Source organism: Patella vulgata, chromosome 2 (genome assembly GCF_932274485.2).
Source record: "Patella vulgata chromosome 2, xgPatVulg1.2, whole genome shotgun sequence".
In the NCBI taxonomy this organism is placed as follows: Eukaryota; Metazoa; Mollusca; class Gastropoda; family Patellidae; genus Patella; species Patella vulgata.
This window is the reverse complement of record NC_065880.2, coordinates 14,303,433-14,325,409: the sequence shown is the minus strand read 5'-3', so window position 1 is coordinate 14,325,409 and position 21,977 is coordinate 14,303,433.

Below are 21,977 nucleotides of genomic sequence, written 5' to 3'. Positions count from 1 at the left end.
CAGTAGTCATAGTTCCGTTCTAAAATTAAATTGACTTTTGCTGCCTTGTATTATTAAGAATAAAATCTTCAAGACTTTAACTCCACGACTTCCTGTTCTGTTGAATTATCTCCCTCATAACTTCGAACTTGAGGCACATATTTTTTTTTTAAAATGGGGAGAAAGTTTCTTGTTGCAGAGCCTGTTTGTCATTAACTTATACATTGTAACCAGAGAACCTTTGGTAATGTTCAAGAAACAAAGCTAAATGCGGCCAAGGAAACGACGAAAATGTCAGATTGTGCGCAAACTGTAGCTGTTTTTCATAGGAATGGAAAAAAGTAAAGACCTCACCCATCTCATAATACCTACTTAAACATATTAGAATGGTCTCCAGTAGATAAATATATCAAATAAAGATATAGACTGTCAGAAAATACAGTCAATTGTAAGTATATAGATGGCGTTTATTAATAGCTTTACACGAAGTTTACATGTTGTCTAGAAGTTTGTAGAAACACCCTTCTGTCATGGAAACTATTAATTTATTCAAACGGCTTCACACAAAGAAATGCACATATATCACCGATATGCAACAACTCATTGAATTTGTTTGATTGTATTTAAAAATGAATACAAGGTGTAATCCAGAGACGTGCGCGATGAGTCGGCTATAAACGCAAGTTCAGTTAGCTTCATGTAATAGTATATAGCAACGGTTATTGTGCGAGAGTCGGGGTGCGCCTGCCTACCCTTTCTAGCAGATCTGAACACATAGCAGTATTAATGTACCTATTTCTCGGAGAACATTTTGCGGTGTCGTTCTCAGTGGTGAAGTCTTATTGGTCTTTTCTAGATTTATTTGTCTTACAGAACAAGTTTCGTGCTAAAATACGAAACTAAGATTGTGCAACATGTTCGAGACGATTTGGAGCCCAAATACTCACGATATAAAACAGAAAACAAGATGGTCAATAATTCTGACACCTGTTTTAATCGTTGGTTACATGTGTTCGTGTAATTTATATCAGTTATGAGAGTTTTAAACGCGATACCCTTCTATCTGGACGGGGTTTATGTTTTATTGTCCGCTTAAGAGTATTGTTGCTGCCTATTTATTACTGCTGATATTTTTGGGAAGTCGAGAGGGAGGAATCAGTTCAAAGAGCTCGTGGCAATCTATCTCCGGAAGACACAAGTCTGTACACAATACCTGGTTTCCGTCATGTAAATATCAACACGTTGGTACGCCATAAATTCATCCAATATGTGCAGCAAACGTCTAATTTCTCCACACATACACCTTGGAAACAGAATGGATTGATGCAATTTTTGCTGGCATTTAACAAACATCATTGTTTACCCATATCCACCAGACTAAATCTAACACAGCTTACAATATTTCTAACCCGCCACTAATACTGTTTCAACCTCGTCCTGACATTTCAAAATATCTCACTCCGATGTGGTGGGAAGAATTTTCTGCCATAAGAATGTAATAGCCAGGAGAATCGGAACACAGAAAAACAAAAATCTGTGGGCGGTTTGATGGATCTCGCCCATAAAACTTCCTGGTTCTTCATCATCAAATATAATAATAGTATTATAAGGAATTTATAAATATCGATACAGAAATAATTAAGTTTTAAGATTAAAAAATTCTATTTTCAATTGAGAAGAGACAAATTCCGGAAGTTTAATCCATAATGATGAGCCATGGATATATGCGGCACTTAACTGAAAGGGCTGTATGTTTAATCAAAAGGTGCATGGCTATTTTGTTTTCTGGGTGTTAGGGCGTCTGGAATTTCGGAACATAAAAGATATAAGAAACAAAATGAAATTTTAAAGTTATTAGGCCCTAATAATTAAGTTGACTAGGGCTATAGTGAAAATAGAAGCTAAATTGTGTGTTAAATTACATCTTTATTGTGTCCGATTTATATATTTCGTTTGCCTACACAAAATGATGATTTAAGTTATCCGGGTTTGTTTTTTTTGATTCACCGGGATTGCTTAAAACCATTGTTGCACAAGTGGAAACATGACATGAAATTATTCATGGTGAATTCTCAAGAGGAACGATAGAGAGCTGGATGAGTATTTAGGTATATATATATATATTTTAATAAAATGACGATATATTTTAAACGCGGCTTTTCGCATAGCTCCGTTGAGACCGGTTGTCAAAAATTATGGCATGAAAGAGAGGTTGAGTGAAGAGTTTCATATTATAGGTGTAAATGTTTCAAGATGATGTTAGACAATTTAAGGTCAGGTTGTGACAACCCGAACATTTTCTAGAATCTAGTCTAATTGTTCTAATTTATTGCTGGCGACATTTAATGTTTTAGTAACTACTACCATTATGTATCTCCATTGTTTCTTAATCCCAACCATCATATATATAGTCCTAATACGATTGTTTTAAATGCTATTTCCGGTGATTTATGCGATTCTAATCTGAATGGTGCCATTTTGCTGGCTGCCATTTTATCGAGTTATGGACGATCCTATCAATCTAATGGGTTGATATGTATTAAATGTCGTTCTCAAGAGCTACATGGTTTGTATCGTAACCATCTGTATTGGAACAATAGACATGGAACAAATGCATTGTTTCTAAATCTTGGAATAATTAGTAGCCTCGTTTGTTGAATTAGGAGTGGGGTTGAACAAGTGTTTCATGGCTGCCATTACCCTTTCTTTGAACCACGATCTAGTACAGGGTTTTGGTCCAACTATAAATATTAATGAACTGTCTCCATCACATGATTTACAAAATGCAATTTTGCTCGGGTTCAATTTAACTACAAAATCGGCCAATCTTTTTTTTTATCAACAAACGTTTCACCATCCAGATTAAACATACATTATGCAAGAGCTAAATCTTCCTATTGCAGGTCTTTCTTTGGGCCTGAAATATTTTCTAAATTATTAATTAGACATTAATTAACTTATCCGGGCCATAATCAACTCTCGATGGCATCGGATTTCTACGATATTAAATAGATTTGAATAGTTCAGCCATATTTTGATTTAAGCTAAAAATGGAGGAGCGAGACTTAGCTTCGACAACCAGTACGGTAGTTGAAATTATTGCACGCGTCTTGTCAAACTTCAAAGGCTAATATCTTCACTCGCAATAGAGTAAATTGAATGAAATTTTCAAATTATTCATTTACATTATCTATTTTCGAACTATTACAGCAAGAATGGCTAGCTCTTTATTTAAATCTTACATAATGTATCTTTAATAGAAACTTATTTGAATGGTACATATTACCAGGGAAAAAAATTAACTCTTGTTACCTGGGGTCTATTTCAGCTGGATTTTGACCATGCTCTATTCACTGATTTTTATAAGAGGTAATCTTTTCTATGGATGGGAATAGAATCTATTTAAATACAAAAATTGATAAATAAGGTTCGTAGGATTGTAGTCAGAGTACATAATTATCGAATGTCTTCAGATTTATTCAAAAGAAAATGAAAGGTTACTCTATCTCCCATCTGATAATGATAATGGCGATGATAAACTTAAGGTGTCGATGTGATTCATTTGGGAAAGGGGGTAGTAGTCTCGGGTAGCACCAGTTATTCTCTCATCAACGTCTGTCACCGTAACGATACAAAGCCTGGACATTATTCGGGACGAATGTCAGTCACTAGGCGGTACATGCAAATTAGATGCAGAGATCGGGTTTTGAAACCCAATGTCAATCAGTTTAATTTGATTACTATTAAAGCTATTATGTTTCGGTGCAAGCTGCTTTATCCGTGACAGGTCATCAATTGGTTTCAATTTCATGGCCAGGAAATATCATTTTGTATTATCAGCAGTAAATTGTAGTTAATCATCTTTTAGGGATATGTATGCGGGTATTTTAATCTGGGAATTGAACGTTATACGATTCCCACAGATCGTACAGATATAATGCGGAAAAGGATATTTTCTTAAAACTTTGCGTATTTGTTTTAGATTCAGAAACGCACTCTAACAAATAGCATTAAAGTCGATCGTCTACATGAAACCTGATGTGACATTAATAATACTTTCACAGTAAAAACACATTCTTTTTAAATGGAATAACTAAATGCAATACAAAGTCCTTAATCTATTACAGACGATTTTACAAGTTTTAGTTGTTTATATATCACCCAGAAGAAGATGGACATTATTAGTACATTAGTACTTAAATTCGTATCGAAGTTACCAAATGTTTCCGTGGGTGCTATCGTAGTCTGCATCATAAGTGTATGATATATCTTTGAAGGGGTGGGGTGGGATGGCAGTGCAGAAATGAAAGGTCCGAAACAATTCCCATCGCAGCCGGCGAACTTGGATGGCCGCAGACGTATTTTCCTGTCAACTAGAAAGTAGTCAAATATAGCCTTATTTATGTGGCTTTGCGATCGATATCCCACCCTGTACCCACTTAACTATTATGAAAAATATGCAACAAAAATATGTTATTGTCTATAGTGCTACCTTCCTAAAGAGATTTTATACAGTTAATTCTTTTTAAAGAAATTGTTGGAAAGGTTTCTAAAGAAATTGTTGGAAAAGTTTTTAAAGAACTTATCATAAAACGAGAGTCAGACTGATGACATACAAAATACTTTGGTCTGCTACCACAACAATTAAATCAGCCATGTTTGTGTTTTTATTCCAGATATTTTTTAATGCGGAAGTGTACGGTAGTCGGGTCGGCACCCTTTCTTCGGTATCTGTATACATTTAGCGACTATTTACCATGGCTGAGCGCAGTACTAATGTAATTAACTCAATGTACACTGTAAATGTATATTAGAGTATTTATTAGGTTTGAGGGAGGACTTCAAGGAGACGTGTCAGATGAAGGCTTATTTACGAAGACCACAACGTATAATAAAACACACGCGGTCCGTATCATGTTCATTCACGTAGAGACCACTATTTACCCATTTAATAATAAACAGCCAATATTGACCAAACGAGTATGAGTCGAGCGACTCTTTTCTAAACACTGGCCATTACAAGCTTAACAAATACCAACCCAACAATGGAATTGAATAGCGTTAAACATGCACTGTTTATTTATCTGATACGTATCATAGATCTTTAATATAATAAACTGTCCACTAACTTAGTTATAAATTCACTCACGTCTTTATTTCATTAGTTCCAAGTGCCTTCTTTTCAGAATGTAACGTATAAATTGAGTTTTCTGGGTACAAGAACTTTTGTTGGTTAATTCCTCCATTGTATATTTATAGACCTACATATCTATATATACAGAAATATTAATCATTCATAACTTTTTTGTATCATATACAAATTACTTTTTGTGAATGGGGTTCAGTATTAATGGGAAATTTGGCACAATTAATCAAAGTAACTTTGATTTTGCGCCGTAGTTTATTATTGAAGCCATTAAATGTGTAGCTAAATCAAAAATGTATATATTTTTGCTGAGTAGGCTAGAATTCCTAAACAGATTATCGGTACCTAATTCTGGACGAGACAAAACGTATTTAATTTGAACAACATCGTAATTAAAATTTCAGATTTTTTCACGAAACATGATTTTAAAACAATGTATTGTTTCTTTATTATTTTTTAAGTTAAACTTTAAAAAATTAAAAGAATTTGTTTTGTTCTGTTCATCAATGCATTCATTTTTTAACAGATCCTTTTTTCCCAGTAGAGCCTGTTGAATGCCAATTCATAATTATAATGGTCTTGAAGTCCGGGCGAAGAACCTTCGGGATTTTAATCAAATTCCATTTTTAGGTTTTTTGCCTACTTTCAATTTGTTTTATGATTTATTTAATAATTGGCGTGTGCTTTCCCTCGAGTAGGCATGATGCAAATTATTTTCCTATTTCATTTTTTTTGCATTCCCGATTGCCTCAAAAATGACTGCTTCTTCAATATTCGGCTGCATTCCAAATAATAAATACTCCAGAATTTCAAATAGCTTTAAATTTAGAGACAGGTGCAGAATAATAAAGTCTAAAGGTTGCATATTATAAGGGAATTATGACTTAGAGATACATTATGGAAGATTAGATAAAGAGCTTGCAGTTCTCACAATAATAGTTTTTTTTAACTATTTATGTACGGGAATTTGCTGAAAATTTCAATCAAATTGATCTACTCTTAACCAAGAATTTAGCGATTGAATTTTCGGCCTAGCCTAGATCATCATTACTAAAGTCGGTACAATAAAAACATAGTCTCGATTATCCATTTCATGATTTAATCATGAATAAAAGTTGAGCAGCAAATCGGATCCTAATCCAGTAAATATCGCAGGCTAGCGATGACATCGAGAGTTGATTATGGTCTGGATAAGTTAATTAATGTCTAATTAATAATTTAGATAACATTTCAGGCCAAAAGAAAGACCTGCAATAGGCAGATTTAGCTCTAGCATAATGTATGTTTAGGAATTTCTGTGTCTGAAATATTGTAATGGAATATGTGTAGGCTGTTGTTGTTGAAGATATGGCTTGCCATAATATACATTATTGTTATTTTCACCTAAAGTACATGTAATTTATGTAAAAAACATCAACGAAAGTCACATCAAGTGCTAAGGATGAAGATTCCATTATAAATAGCATAAATTCCCATGACATAAAGTCTTCCGCTATTAAAAGACAAAATGTTCCAACACAATAGTCGTTACTGTTGTAAGTTATTCCCCTTGGAGCTGTTGCACGTGCATGTTTATTAAAGACAACGCGACCATTTCTAATTAGTGGTTGCCAATTCGACATTGAACTCGCTCAATCACAAAAGAGGGGGTTATAAATGTGATTTCAGGAGGAATGGGGAAATTATGGTCTTATTTGAAATGCGAAATGGCGGTCAGCTGCACAGTAATGGTTATAACGGTATGCATGTGGTCCAGATATAAATCATAGTTTCACTCTCACCCTAAAATTAATTTACCATCGTTCACAGTAGAGCACGTGTTATCGGGGGTCAGTTAACAATAGCTCAACAATTATACTAAAACCAACATAATTCACCCATGGCATCCATGTAAGAATTTTGTGCTTTCTGTTGTTTTCATACAAAAGCGTTTAGTATTCATTTATACACAGTACCGTAGCTTATATGACTAATTCTGCACAGTTTTCACGTTTTGGCTCTTTAAAATTAGTATTCTTAAAACGATATATTAATATTTATCGTTTAATTAATGTAAAAATGCGCATTAATACGAAATAGACTCTGCCTCCGGCGGGATCGTCCCACCCCCGTGCCTCCCACATAATATCCACCCCTTCTATAAGCTATGATGATATAAACAAAGATTACTGATATAATATATACATGGTTTAAGGAAAATTTAATTCTACGTTACAAATTATTGTATTTAATTTTCCTCGGTTGTACGTGACAAGGAGTATGGTCGCCTGTCCAACCTCGTGGGTTTTCTCCGGGTCCTCCGGTTTCCTCCCACTGCTAAAGACCCCTACGCGCAAGCGAATTATTGAAATAAAATTGAACCATGTGTTAGTCCCGAAATGACCTAGTTTGTGTCGAGTGGACGTTAAACCCCATTTCTCTAGCACAGGGTCGGGAGTAAAGTGGTTGTATATAATTGTTGATGCATAGCAAACGTGACCCGAAGAGTAATCATCCTCATTCGCCTCCCCAAAAACTTACATTATGCAAGACCTAAATCTGTCTATTGCAGTTATTTCTTTAGGCCTGAAGTGTTATCTAAATTATTAATTAGACATTTATTAACCTATCCAGACCATAATCAACTCAAGATGGCATCGCTAGCCTGTGGTCTTTAGTGGATTATGAGCCGATTTACTGCATAACTTTCCTTCACGATTTAACGATTAAATGGATAATCGAGACTATGCTATTTATCGTACTGACTTTAGTAATGATGATCAAGGGTAGGCGGAAATTTCAATCGCTTAGTTCTCGGTTCATAGTGGATCAATTTGAATGAAATTTTCAGCAAATTGCCTTTACATTATCTAGTTTTTAACTATTGTAGTGGTAACTGCCAACTCGTTATCGAATCTCCCATAATGTATCTTTAATAATTAAGACCTGGTTTACATTCGTCTTAATTGATTCACTTTTAAAAGAGAATGAATATCTGGATATGTGGGATGTTTTACACTATGCAACGATACTCGTAATATTTATAGTGTTATGCATCACCAATGGGCGGGTGCCACATGACATTTAATACAGACATAGTAAAGAGCAAAGTAGAGAAAAATAATATAAGATTTTTCCTTAAATGTTAAGTAACAATAAACTTGGGGGTCCTTGACGTAACCATTGCCACAGAGAGGGTACATGCAAGTGCTTATGAATGATTTAATGAGTTTTTGAGAATATATGTATACTTGAACGGCACCTGGCGCGGATTAGCTTTCTTCTTAAGGAGCGGTTAGAAACTAAGAAGATAGGTAGCTTGAAAAATGATAACAGTATGTAATAGAGCTAATATAGTTAGTACATAAGTAGGCTTATCTTATCTACTGTGATATTCATATCACATAAATAACCATTGTAACATTATTGTATATAATACCCCCCGTTACACCTGCAGCTTATTACACCTTAATTATATACAAAATATACTAAACTAATATATATATCACACGGCTAATATAATGTCATTGAAATCTAAACTATTATAATAAATATTATATTTGACGCGGAGGGTATTTTATGAATCTTTTATGAAAACAATTCAAAAGTAGACCGTTGATCCTGTTCACAGAAATTGAATAAATTATTAATCCCGTTTCCGATCCGTTATAGTTACCCACTTCTTCCCAAAATCTTGTCAACACGATAGAGGCTACAGTTTTTAACAGATTTATTTCAAATTCGGTATGAAGCATTGGGGTCCTAGGAGGACGAACCTTATCGATATATATCGTTCCACCCCTTTTCGATTTCGTTTTTGAGATCTAAGTTCGGGGTTGTAGGTTGATTCTTTCAAATGTTATCGCGGCTATTATCGAAATCTTGTAAACAGATCAGAATCTTTGTGATTTTAGACCGTTTGTATGTGTTCATATAAATCCCTGGTTCCCATTCTCCTGGGGCCGGGCGGACTACTCTGGAACATTTGAAAAAATGCTATGTTTTCATTAAAAGCATATACGAGGGCTGGCTGAAAAGTTCTAAGCCTGAAAAGAATAGATCAACTGGGTTGAAACAAACTTTTGCCACCAACAAGTACAACCATTCAATGAATCATATAGACATGCGAACTGCAACTGTAGTTTTGTTATTGTCTTCGTACCAGACCATCTTGTGAACGTACCCATTGACATCACCAGAAATGGACGAACTGGCTATAGGGCAGGAATCAAGTACCTGCAACTAAAAAGACTTATCCCATTAATACATGCAGACATAGTCCCCACTTAGTGGGATGATAAACCTGCATTTTCCACAATAAAGAAGTGGGCTGTGGCATTTAAGCATGACGGGGAGAGCCTTGACGATGACCCGAGTCCTGGTGATGGCTGATCGACGATTGACCACATGACATATTGCGAGTGTTGTGGGCATCTCCCATGAGCACATTATGTCCACGAGTTAGGAATGACAAAAGTTTCTGCAATATGGGTGCCGAAGTGGATCAAAAACGTGTCAGATTCCTGCCGTCCCGTGACAATCTGCGCCTTTTTGAAGCAAATCCTGATAAATAATTATTTGACCAGATTTGTAACCATGGAAAAGATTTGCTTCCATAAATGATCAAGGAACATGCCTGTCGTCATTTCCCTGGTAATGATAACATGTCAGCTGTGAACGACTTTTTTAGGGTGGCTGAAGAAAATTCCGTCCTGACCGGCATCCAGGCCTTGCAACAAGAGGAGTATGCAGAAAAATATATGGAAACTTTGCACAGGACTTTCACAGATATGCTTAGAACTTTGCAACCAGCTCTCGTAAATCTCTAATATACACTTCTTGCCACATTGTCAATCGTCTTTCCTCTCCCACACAACATTTTGCTCTGTAAGTAATGATGATGTTTCATAGTAAAAGGTGACTTTGTTCTTCGAGGAGTCGCGATCAGATGATGGTTTTTGGAATGCGGTCACAGGCAACAAAAGGTTGGGAACATAAATCTATGCCCATATGCGGTCCATCCATGTTTTTTCAATGGGTGTGTTTGGTGAAATTATTTGTGGATTTTTACAACTGCTTATCCCAGAAATGAAATGTGGTTTAGTTACACTTTTCTGTATCGACTGTGCTAATGAAGTCCGACATGTGCCATGCAGTGTGCTATGAGGGACATTTTGTCGGACAGCATGTACGTCAATGTTAACACGGGACTTCGGTTGTTCGTCCCATCCGAATGACTATATGTTGCCCCTTTGACAATTTCTGGTACAATGCATGGTTATCTAGAATAAGACATATCTTACAAAAACTTGTTAGTTTTCAGCATTTGTCAGCTTAGAGACAGATGCATGTTCAGAAATACAGAACATGTTATGAAAGGTGGCGTCACTGCCAGGAGAAAGTTCTATAAATACAAACACGGAACATTAATGGAAAAATCGAACAAAAATTAAGTTTTATTCTTTTATCGTTATTAATCCACCATGATTCATACGGCACTGAATGAATAATTCATAATATTACTAAATTATTGTTTTATTGGCATAACTAAGTCTCCAGTAAAGTCATTTTTGTGTCGAATCGTACTATCAGGGACTATTTCATTATTAAAGGATAGTTATTTAGACTTTAAAATAGACTAGACTCCTCCATTAGACCAAATCCTGTCTACGATATTTCCCACCGGTTTTTAACTCCTGTCATTCAAGATTGATATGAGAACCCAAAACTAACTATGATAATGACTGAAGTAAGCCGGGTTTCCGTAAATTCAATTCTGTACTGGCGTGGCTGCTTATTCTATATAAGGCGACATATTTGTATATAATATATATGACTGAATGATTTTAGACTAGTGTGCGATTACTGGCCAACAACACCTTACCCTGAGATAGGTTTATAGGTTTTTCTTCATATTTTTGATTAGGCGATTCTAGGGTTATTTTGAATGTCATATAATCAAAATTAATTTTCATTTATTTTAAAATAATATAATATAATAGTCTGCCTGCTATTAGGCGCTTTACAATGTAGATATGATTATAAAAACATACATGTATATACAAATAAACAAAAGAATACAAAGAATTAGTCAAGTTACAAAATACAAATGGAAGGTGACGCATTTAAATTATAGTTCAAACGTTTGGGTAAAAACAGGGTTTTTAGACGTCGTTTAATATAGCCAAGGTTGGACTATTTTGGACTTCCAGAGGAAATTTGTTCCATTCTTTTGGTGCTGCGAATGCAAAAGCTCTCTCACCAAATTTTGACTTCTGTACGACATACAAGTTTGTTTTTATGAGATGAACGTAATGAGATTGACAATACCTCGTTAATGAATTGTGATACGAGGTCCCGTTTAGCAATTACAAGATCGACATCAGTTCAAGCTTCTAAAGAATATTGAAATAACATAATATGAGAACCATTCCAGTTCCAAATGCAATCAATCTCCTTTCAGCCATTTCATTTCCCCACACTACCATTTACGGTCAAGTTTAGGTGTTCCGAACTATTAAAACTGAATACTATATAGTATTCCTCCGCGCAACTGACGTCATGCCTTACTACGAACATTTTTTTTTAAAAATAAAAACGATAAACCAAAATAGATTCAAAGTTGATCTCTCTAAATAATTAACTGTACTGTTTATTATGAGAATTGACTTGAAAGATTAACGTACGATATGCTACAACTTCATATTTAGATAGATTTTTCTGAAAACTAGTAATAAAAACACGGTATCGAAAAGTTTATAGTCCACGATCAGGAAGTAGTTTGCCTTTCCTAACACGATTCAACTCACAAACTTATTAACTAACACCACGAGAAATCACGAGAAGAGAATTCTCATCTCCGGTCGATTTCCATAAAGAAAAAGTAAATGGTCGTTTATATGGAAAAAGTGTAGAGAAAATGGGATAATATATAAACTCAATTGATACTTAGTTATCAATAAAAAGGAATAAAATTATCAGGTACACTATTTTTCCATTACCGAACGTACAATGGAAGTATTTTTACTGAAAAGATGCCGAGTTTTAAATCAAGCCAATTAAATTCATTGACATTGTCCAGTTCAGCAGACTGAAACCTTTTAAAGAAGACAACAACAAGCCCAGCTATATAAGGTTATATATACTATGTTAATTTATCAACAAATTGCTTTTATGGTCTGAAATGTAAATATATTTGCATGTAGTTGATAGTATTTGCATGACGTGTTTTGTTGTTATTGGTATTTATAATTTATTTTCATTGAAATGTATTAGGTACGGATGTCCTTGCAAGGTACAAAGTCTTGTTCGGGGATCACGTGGCTAAGTGGGCAAGACGCTGGCTCGCTAGCCTGGCGGTCGGGTGTTCGATCCCTGCATTGGCCGAGAAAGTTCATCCAGATTTTCCGGCGTGGTTCTCCCTTGTCAATGATGCAGGGCGGAGGGGCTGACAAGGAAAGCTGTCTAGTGTTCGGATGGGACGAAAAACCGAGGTCCCGTGTACACATTTGCGTGCACGTAAAAGATCCCTTGACGACAGTTGGAATTCGATATAAGAGTAGGCCGTAGTGCCGCTGTCCGGGCAAATTTTCCTCATAGCACACTGTATGGCGTATGCCCGTCTTCATTTGCCCAGCATAGGAGCAGAACAGTAGGACGTTAAACCCCATTTCATTTCATATTTTCGTTTTAAGGTTATATTTTATATTTTGTAACGTGAAATAGCCTTCTAATGCGGTGTCGGATGGTAGACCTATATCACGCACAAAGCAGTACTCACTATGTCTAATTTTGAAAATATTAAAGGAAATGAAATGGGGTTTAACGTCCTACCGTTATGCTCCAAATGGGCTAATGAAGACGGACATACGCCATACAGTGTGCTAAGAGGGAAATTTTACCCGGCCAGCAGCACTATGGCCTACTCTTATATCGAATTCCAACTAGTCTGTCTTATTCCTACGGCGAAGCTTTTTATAATTTTAGCAAAACACCGTTACTGACCACTTTTTAGCTGGTCCTTACACACCCTTCCGAAGTTCCGTTTACCGGTGGCTCGTGATCAGCCAGGAATTGATCACTGGTGGCAGAGATACCAAGCTCCCCATACCCCAAACGTGGTTATCCCTTCAAGGAATCGTTACAGAACAAAATCCGGTAGCGAACCAATCCACTGATCCGAATTTGTCGCTTTCCATCGCAAACCATTCATAAGACAGGCCTACAGGGCAGCCAATAAAACATATTAGGATCATTTTCCATGGCTTTCTTAAAATGTTACATATCTGTCCAGTGATTCGGTAGTTAAGTAGTTTTGATGTGAGGTGCTATAAAAAACAGACTTGTTCCGTTCGTGACAGACTCAAGGGATAGCCAATTTGGCCACCACTTGATCATTCAACAAAAGAGAAAAAAACTTAACGGAAATAGGTTTGTTTTTATGTATGAAATCGTCTGACTTTTCACGAGAATATCATGGTAAATGGTCATAAATCCGTCAAATGATGTTGATGCCCGGCGCCTTCTGTAAAATTGTCAACGAGATAGAATTGAAAGGAGCGTGTCGTTGTTTGTCGGCGGTACAACAACTGTCAACTCAGGCGCCATCTTTCAGGTACACAACAATGATGAAAGAAGATAGAGTGAACACTTGAACGGTGTTTATGGTAATTAGCAATGACTACAAGATTAATTCGTCTCGCTTAATCAGACGACACGAGAATTGGTTGACATGACGACCAACATCTATAAACATAACAGAGTAAGAGATGTTAGTTATGGAGACACGTGTAACTGTTAAACCTGTAAGATGACTTGATTTGATTAATGTATAGACTCTCATGTACGTTAAACGGTCAAAAACTCTTTGATGTTCACCTTAATTTCATTAAAGTGATCGTTTGTGTTGTGTGTAAGACTCATATCCGATAGTCGTTTTCAGAACCCACTTCTCCGAAAATCTAAATTCCCACTGGTCAGCCAGTCACTTACGCTGGATGCTTTTGGTTCTGACACCAACGATACATTGGCGTGCACGTAAAAGATCCCTTGTCAGTTGGAATTCGATATAAGAGTAGGCCATAGTACCGCTGCTCGGGCAAAATTTCCCTCATAGCACACTGTATGGCGTATGCCCGTCTTCATTAGCCCAGTTTAGGAGCTGATCAGTAGGACGTTAAACTCCATTTCATTTCATTTCCGACAGCAACGTTATCTTTTACGTAGTAGTTTCCGCCTTCAATTACCATGAGTTACAAATTAATAGTGGTGACAGTTGGAAATCAAAGATTAAAGGAAAACACCGCTGTCTTGGATGATGTTCATAGCGGTTCACAGATAACCACATAAATAAAGATATTCACGCAAAGCGTGGAAATATTCCTACATAGCAACTATGTCTTGAGAAGAAAAAAACAAACCAATAGCCATGGATAGCAGCTTATCCGGAAAGAAAACTTTGATGTTGACGAAATTTGACCAGGATGCCTGCAAAAAATCTCGTGTCCATCGCAACGGAGTAACTCCGGAACTGACGGGACACTGAATATCGATAGGTAGGTTTCGTTGTCTGTCTCCCCCCCCCTCCACCCTTGCAGAAAACCCTGTGAACACCCACACTGATATATAGCCAATTGTGACATAATACATCCAGAATGAAATATGAGGGTATAAAAATTACCATATTTGTGTTTCATAATGCCTGAAGTATTGTGTTGACGAGATATCAAACCCATTCAATCACAGTCTTTATATAAAAAAATAAAACAACTAGAAATTATATACAGAATTATTTGTAAATGAGCCAGATTCGAGACATCGATCCAGTTGGCTATGCATATTGACTGGGATCTTGCCCGAGATATGGTAGACATACTCTTTCTAAGACCACCTGATATCATTTTCCATTGAGAAGAGCACAATAGCCAACACATTATGTATTTAAACTGTTGGTGACTCTATTGGTGGTTGTGGTCGTTGGCCTGAGTTTATCTTCTGTCATATTCTTAGGCTACTGTAATCTAAGTCGAAACAACGCTACAGTAAGTCATACGTGGTGACGGATGTGCATGATGAATTTTATGTTGGTTTTTTTAAGAACACCCAATAGCTATTTTTGTTTTAGTTGTTCATATAGCTTACAATTTTGTTAGTTCTTTTGAATTTAGACCATTTACTGGCTAGTGACTATATTGGGGGGCCTTTAGTTCCGGCTCCTTTAGCTTCATCCCCAGAAATCTCCAGGGCCGTAAGTAGCTCAGTGCAACGAAAGGGGGGGGGGAGGTGCTGTAAAATTGACAATTTTTTCACAGCTGGGGTGTGGGGGGGGGGACTTTTTGAAGGGGTGGGGGCTAGTTACGGGCCTGGAAATCTCCACCCAAACCATCACCGAGCTAGCTATTAGTAGTCTTGTATGAATTCTTGTGCTTTCGTGAATTTAACGTTTACTTTGAAAAATTAAACGGGCTTACAGGATTACGCAGAAGAAATTGAAACTCTGCTCTAGTAGTAGGACCTAATGACGATCGAAAGTTGTGGGCACGAATCCGTGATTTGCGATGTAAAATTTTTTTTTTTTTTTTTGATAAAAGACCCTTCTACTAACGATTCCGGTGAAATATTCTACAATTTTCCCCAAAGTCGCGCCTGGTCAGAGCATTCACCTGAAATGGTGAATTGGATGAAGGTAAACTGATCCAGGCCAGGTGATGACATCATATGGGAGTATGAATTCAACAGTAAACATTTGTGCCCATAAAATATATTCTGTCATGGTTGAGGCAGGCAATCCCACATGGTGAATTGGATGAAGGTGAACTGATCCAGACCAGGTGATGACGTCATATTATAGGAGTATGAATTCAACAGTAAAATTTATGTCCATAAAGATATTCTGCCATGGTTGAGGTAGGCACGTAAAACTCCGACTGAGTATTGGCAGTTACAAATTACAAATTTCCGCATGGTGAATGGATGAAGGTGAACTAATCCAGGCCAGGTGATGACATCATATGGGAGTATGAATTCAACAGTAAACATTTGTGCCCATAAATATATTCTGCCATGGTTGAGGTAGGCAATCCCGCATCATAGAATCTACAAGTAAAACCCCGACTGAAGATGGGAAACAAAACTGTCTAAAATAGTATTGGCAGTTACAAATTATGACTAGATGAGAGATATTGAACAAACAGAGTGAGAATTAGATGTGGTTATATACCGATGGTGTTACAGACCTTCCAATGCAATCAATTTTGGTCAAGCTTGAAGGCTTTATTTCCACTATTCAATGATTAATGACAATGATTAAATGAATCAACTCTTGCCATGAAGTTCAACAAATAGCGTGCATCTGGATTCTGGGATCAAATTTACATATTGTTGAATGTTGATATTTTGAAGAATTATATTTTAGACGAGATAAATGAATATGTACATATATTTGATGTCTTGTTAGTAAATAGAGGACGAAAATAGCAAGCAAACTATGATCAACAGGTCCCACACCAACAATGGGTCCCAATTAGAACTTTAACCTTCCAATTTTCCGTCTTCATTAGCCCAGATGGAGCAGACAGAAAAATAGGACGTGAAATCTCATTTCGTTCCTTTCTATTTTCTTACACATTAATCTTATTCAATTTTTCAGACAGTCTACAACGGTTAAAATCTTTAATCTTTAAATCAAACAACTTAAGCCATTTAAAGGGGCATTATGGGGGATTAGATAAAGAGCTGACAGTTTGCACTATAATAGTTAAAAGTCAGATAATGTAAAGGGAATGTGATGAAAATTTCAGTCAAATTGATCCACTCTGAACCGAGATCTTAGCTTTTAAATTTTAGGCCTAGCCTACATCACCATTACTAAAGGTCCCTAGACTCAAGCTAATTATTGAAATAAAATTTAACCATATGTTAGTCCCGAAATGACTTAGTTTGTGCCGAGTGGACGTTAAAACCCCCATTTCCCTCTCTCTGTCATGAACACTATTTACAGACTCATTCCCTCCATAGCCACGGTGGCTTAGTGGGTAAGACGCTGGCTCGCTAGCCTGGAGGTAGGGTGTTTGATCCCTGCATTGGCCGAGAAAGTTCATCCAGATTTTCCGGCGTGGTTTCCACTTGTCAGTGATGCAGGACGGAGGGCCTGACAAGGATGTGCACGTAAAAGGTCCCTTGGAAGTTGAAATTCCAAATAAGAGTAGGCCGTAGCGCCGCTGCCGGACCAAATTTTCCTCAGGCACACTGTATGGCGTATGACCGTCTTAATTAGCCCAGTTCGGAGCAGAACAGTAGGACGTTAAACCCCATTTCATTTCATTTCATTTCCTTCCATACCACTCTCATAATGTATAACGCCCACTACACATTTTGCTATAATATAGAGAATAAGAAACCTTAAAACAATAATTATTTCCCATATCAGAAATATCGAGTTCTATCCTGTCTTTAACGATTTCTCTCAAAATTTCAATCTCATAGTTTTGGATAGGATTTTTTTTGTATATAACCAATGTTACTGTTCCTATTCGAGCCATTAGAATTGTGTAATTTGTGTTGCAACGGATTTATTGAATTAAACAGCAAAGTGTAAAAGTAATTTGAGAAACAAGTTAAACGAGGTTGAGCTAATATCCTCCCGGTCATAAATTCTACATGAATTACTACCCATACGCGAAGTGATGTAATTTCATGGTAATAGCCATTTGCTTTACGACTTACAGTCTGACCTCTCGATCAATTCTTCTTACTAATCATATCTAATTTATATTTACGTTAGTGTAATCTTTAACCCCGTATACTTTATTATTGACTTATTAATACTATATTATAACTTTGACCATGATCAAGCAATCCGCCTGGATAATCTGTTAATTGCCCTTTTTTTTTCTCCCGAGCAGTTTGATTTTATCAATCTCGTTTTGGCGTTATGCACAATTTGTTAAAATAAAATTAATGTCCCATTCTCTATAGACGCCGATAAGTACCCCTTCGCCCCGTCTTGCTTTCCCGACTTCCATAGATCTCTCATACGCGCCAATTTCTTATTCTAATTAAAAACTTAAATGTTAATTTCATCACGTTTATTCATATGGTCACTCAATTAGCATCTAAAGACCTGTTTAAGAAAAGCCCGCCTTTGGCTTGTGGCGGTTATTAAGCTAACATTTTGGTTAATATTAATAATTTTTCTAGGTCAAACCCAGAGTGGTCCTTTAGGCTGTAAAACAGAGACCCGCTCTTATCTGGTACCATGACTGGGATATTAATGTAATTGTGACATTCATTTTTTGCAGTGATTTAAGAGTATACACAGCTTACAATCCAACCAGACTCTATGCACGACATTGAATTGATGCGATTTGTAACCTCGGTAGCCCCCTAAAGGTGTTTAAAGATGTGTTAGGCAGTCTTGCGAACAATTCATTCACGAAACGTATATTTACGTAGGCAAAGGCAGACGACACAAAATGTCTTATTGATCTGTGTAGGACATTCGTATAAATAACAAAGGCGTAAATATACACCTCTCTTTGGAGATTTCATGAATCAAACCTTTCAGGGTTTTCAGAGAACTACATTTACCAAAGTGTTGATTAGATTAGATTTATTTGTGTTGACGTAGTAAGTGGGACTTGGGTATATAATCCAGATTACAAAGTTTGCACCTCAAGATTCAGCCAATACTGAGGGAGATACAAATTTCAATAGCATACCCCCCAAACCGTAAGAAAACAAAAAAAAAATGCCAAAGGCCGACTTCTGTCACGTAAACAACGTATATTAAACAGTAAGTAAGTTTTCTTATCACATTTCGAAATGACACCAACACACTTTCTTACGTGTACCAGAAACGTTCTGTTCCATTAAGGTTAAAATGTCACATTTGAAAGTATCCATTATGCCCACTGCTGCCATATTATGTTCTTAGAAAAAAGTACATACGCTAGACATTTGACAGTTTTTTTTAAGTAAAAGAGGAAAAGATCGGGGAGGAGAAGAACGTTATTGGCAATGTTCACACTTCTGTCAGTTGTGATTTAAGTGGTGTATAAAATATCAGAATTAATCACAGTGACTCACAACATGTCGGTATTAAATACACTTGTATAACACATCACCTAGTGGTGCATAATGAATGGAACCCATACCATATTTTCTATACACACTTTTAACATGCCAAAATCACCAAATGTCGAACAGACATAATTGGGAAGCAGACAACAACAGGGTATGTTATATTTTGTCTGAAAACATGGCTCATTCTCCCTCAATTACCAGTTGATATAGAAGTTGGTAAGCTTGGTGTTGAATTTGTGTTGGTAATTTAAGCATTTTTTTTTGTTATTAAGTTGATTTGTGTTGTAAGCCGTATAACGTACACCTGGTAAAATTGCTCTTCCCTCTCCCACCTGGTCATTTTACTTGCCAACAGGTTAAGTAAAGACAGAAGGAAAATAAGTCTGTTTTTGTGAAAACTCGACAACTCTGACACGATTACAATTTATACAGCTGGCTTTACGGTGAAATAAATCTCATGCATATTCTAGTGTTGTAATACAAGTTAGTTAACCGATGGAAATAGGTGAAAATACGAATTCTAGCGAGTATGGTATTTTTATCACGAGCTCACTTTCTAAACCTTTCATCTGCCGTTAAGGTAACATATCCATGAAAACAGGTTAAAACTGCAAACATCATCTGAAATTTAGATTTACACTGTAAAAACGTACCTGTAATAGCAGTATTTAAGCAATTTTCTCCAAGATGTTTTCGTTATTATATACTATATCTTTAATTCGTCTATTTCAGGCAGATGGGTCTATGGTGTGCAACAAGGGTCTGTATTAGGGTCTAATTAATTAACATAAATATAAAACAAAAGTAGGTCTATTTTTGAAGAACGCAATGAAATGAAATGGGGGTTTAATGTCCAACTGTTCTACTCCGACTGGATTGAGAAGAACGCAAGTGGGCTTAATCTGTATCGATTGGTTGGGTTAGACTGTCAACGAGGAAATCACTACATTTATCTGTTCTTGAGAAAAGTCAACATTCCTACAAAAAGGGGTGTGGGGTGGATGGCTGAATGGTTAGCGCGTGCGCGCTGTATCATAAGGCCTGTCATTGGGTCAGCTGGCGTGGTTTCGATTCCCCAGTTGTACGTGACATGGAGTAGGGGGCGCCTGTCCATCCTCGTGGGTTTTCTCCGGGTCCTCCGGTTTCGTCCCGCTGCTAAAGAACTCTACGTGCAAGCGAATTATTGACATAAGATTGAACCATAAGTTAGTCCCAAAATGACCTAGTTTGTGTTGAGTGGACGTTAAACCCATTTCTCTCTCTCTCTCTCTCTCTCTATCTCTCTCTCTCTCTCTCTCTCTCACACACCCTCCCCCCCTACAAAATGGTTATAAAAAAATGTCCCCCCACCTTTACTTGTTAACTGTGGGGCTAACAAGTCTGACCAAGTAACAACCAAACGTACTACCCAAGTAACGTATCTATGAAATTTAGTGACGGTAGAAAGAAGCAAAATTTGGGTGGAGGAACTATTTTCAAACAAATCTGATTACGCACCGTTCAAAGATATCGGTCATGTATTTTTTGAGACAAATTATAAAATGTGTAAACATGTCAAAATTTTCCTCTCCAGGGTGCACCCTGGGACCAATAGACTTAACTTGAACACTTCTGAATAAACACCACCCACCCAACAGTTCTACCAAGTCAAATGGTTTAGGAGAAAAAAAGGAAACAGGGGTCGGTCAGCTTCTTTTGAACATGTCTCAAAAAGTAGTACCGGTTTGAATTCCAAAAATTGATTCAAAGGATAGAAGAAGTCGATAATGTAAGAGGTAAAGGGCAGACTGACGGACAATTAACACTATGTATGTTTATTGGACCGTTGGTCCCATTGTCAAAATAGTAATGTCATCTTCCAAGCCGATTTGTACATATACATTAGCACTCGTCTGGAAATAACTAAACAACAGTACACATATTATATTTATTTCCATAAAGGAGCAGTAAATCGTGTACAATAGATGCACACTAAAATTGAAAATGTACAAGTTGTCAGATAAATGAACCCACCAAGTGAGAAAATCCAGAAGAAGTATAATACAAGTACCCAAGGTCAAACAATTAATGTAAATGAAAAATAAAATTATTTTGACATACTTTAAACAGGTATTATGCAAGAGCTAAATCTGCCTATTGCAAGACTTTCTTTAGACCCGAAATGTTATATACATGATTAATTGGACATTAATTAACTTACCAAGACCATAATCAACTCTCGATGCCATAGGATGACTGCGATATAAGTAGATTTCAATATCTTTTTGGTCGATGTGGTTACCGTAAAAATGGGTAATGATAATCGAGGCTAGGTTGTAATTGAAACGCCCATATCTAGGTTCAGAGTGAAGAAATTTGACCGAAATTTTCAGCATATTCCTTTTTCATTATCTATTTTAATAACTATTATAGCGATATCTAATCTTATACAATGTCGCTTTAATACTGCTTTACCGTATATGAAACTGCGTAGGTTATATGATGATATACTACCAGGACATATTAATATAATTCTTAAAATAAAGCAAGTGTAATAAATCATTTTATACACGGCTATTGATAGTTAATCGCATATAAGACGCACCACTGTTAGTCAAAACAGAGAAACAGCTTCATTTTATTACCGTCTGATGCCAATAAAGTGGCGGGAAATTTCTCGCCCCTGGGCCAACTTTCTTATCATTGTCGCTCGATTTGCGCGCTTATTTTCCTTATTGATTTATTCAAGTTACGAGACCGGTACTTGTGGAGCTTTCAAAGAAAAGTTAGTCAAGGAGATCACTTATTACAA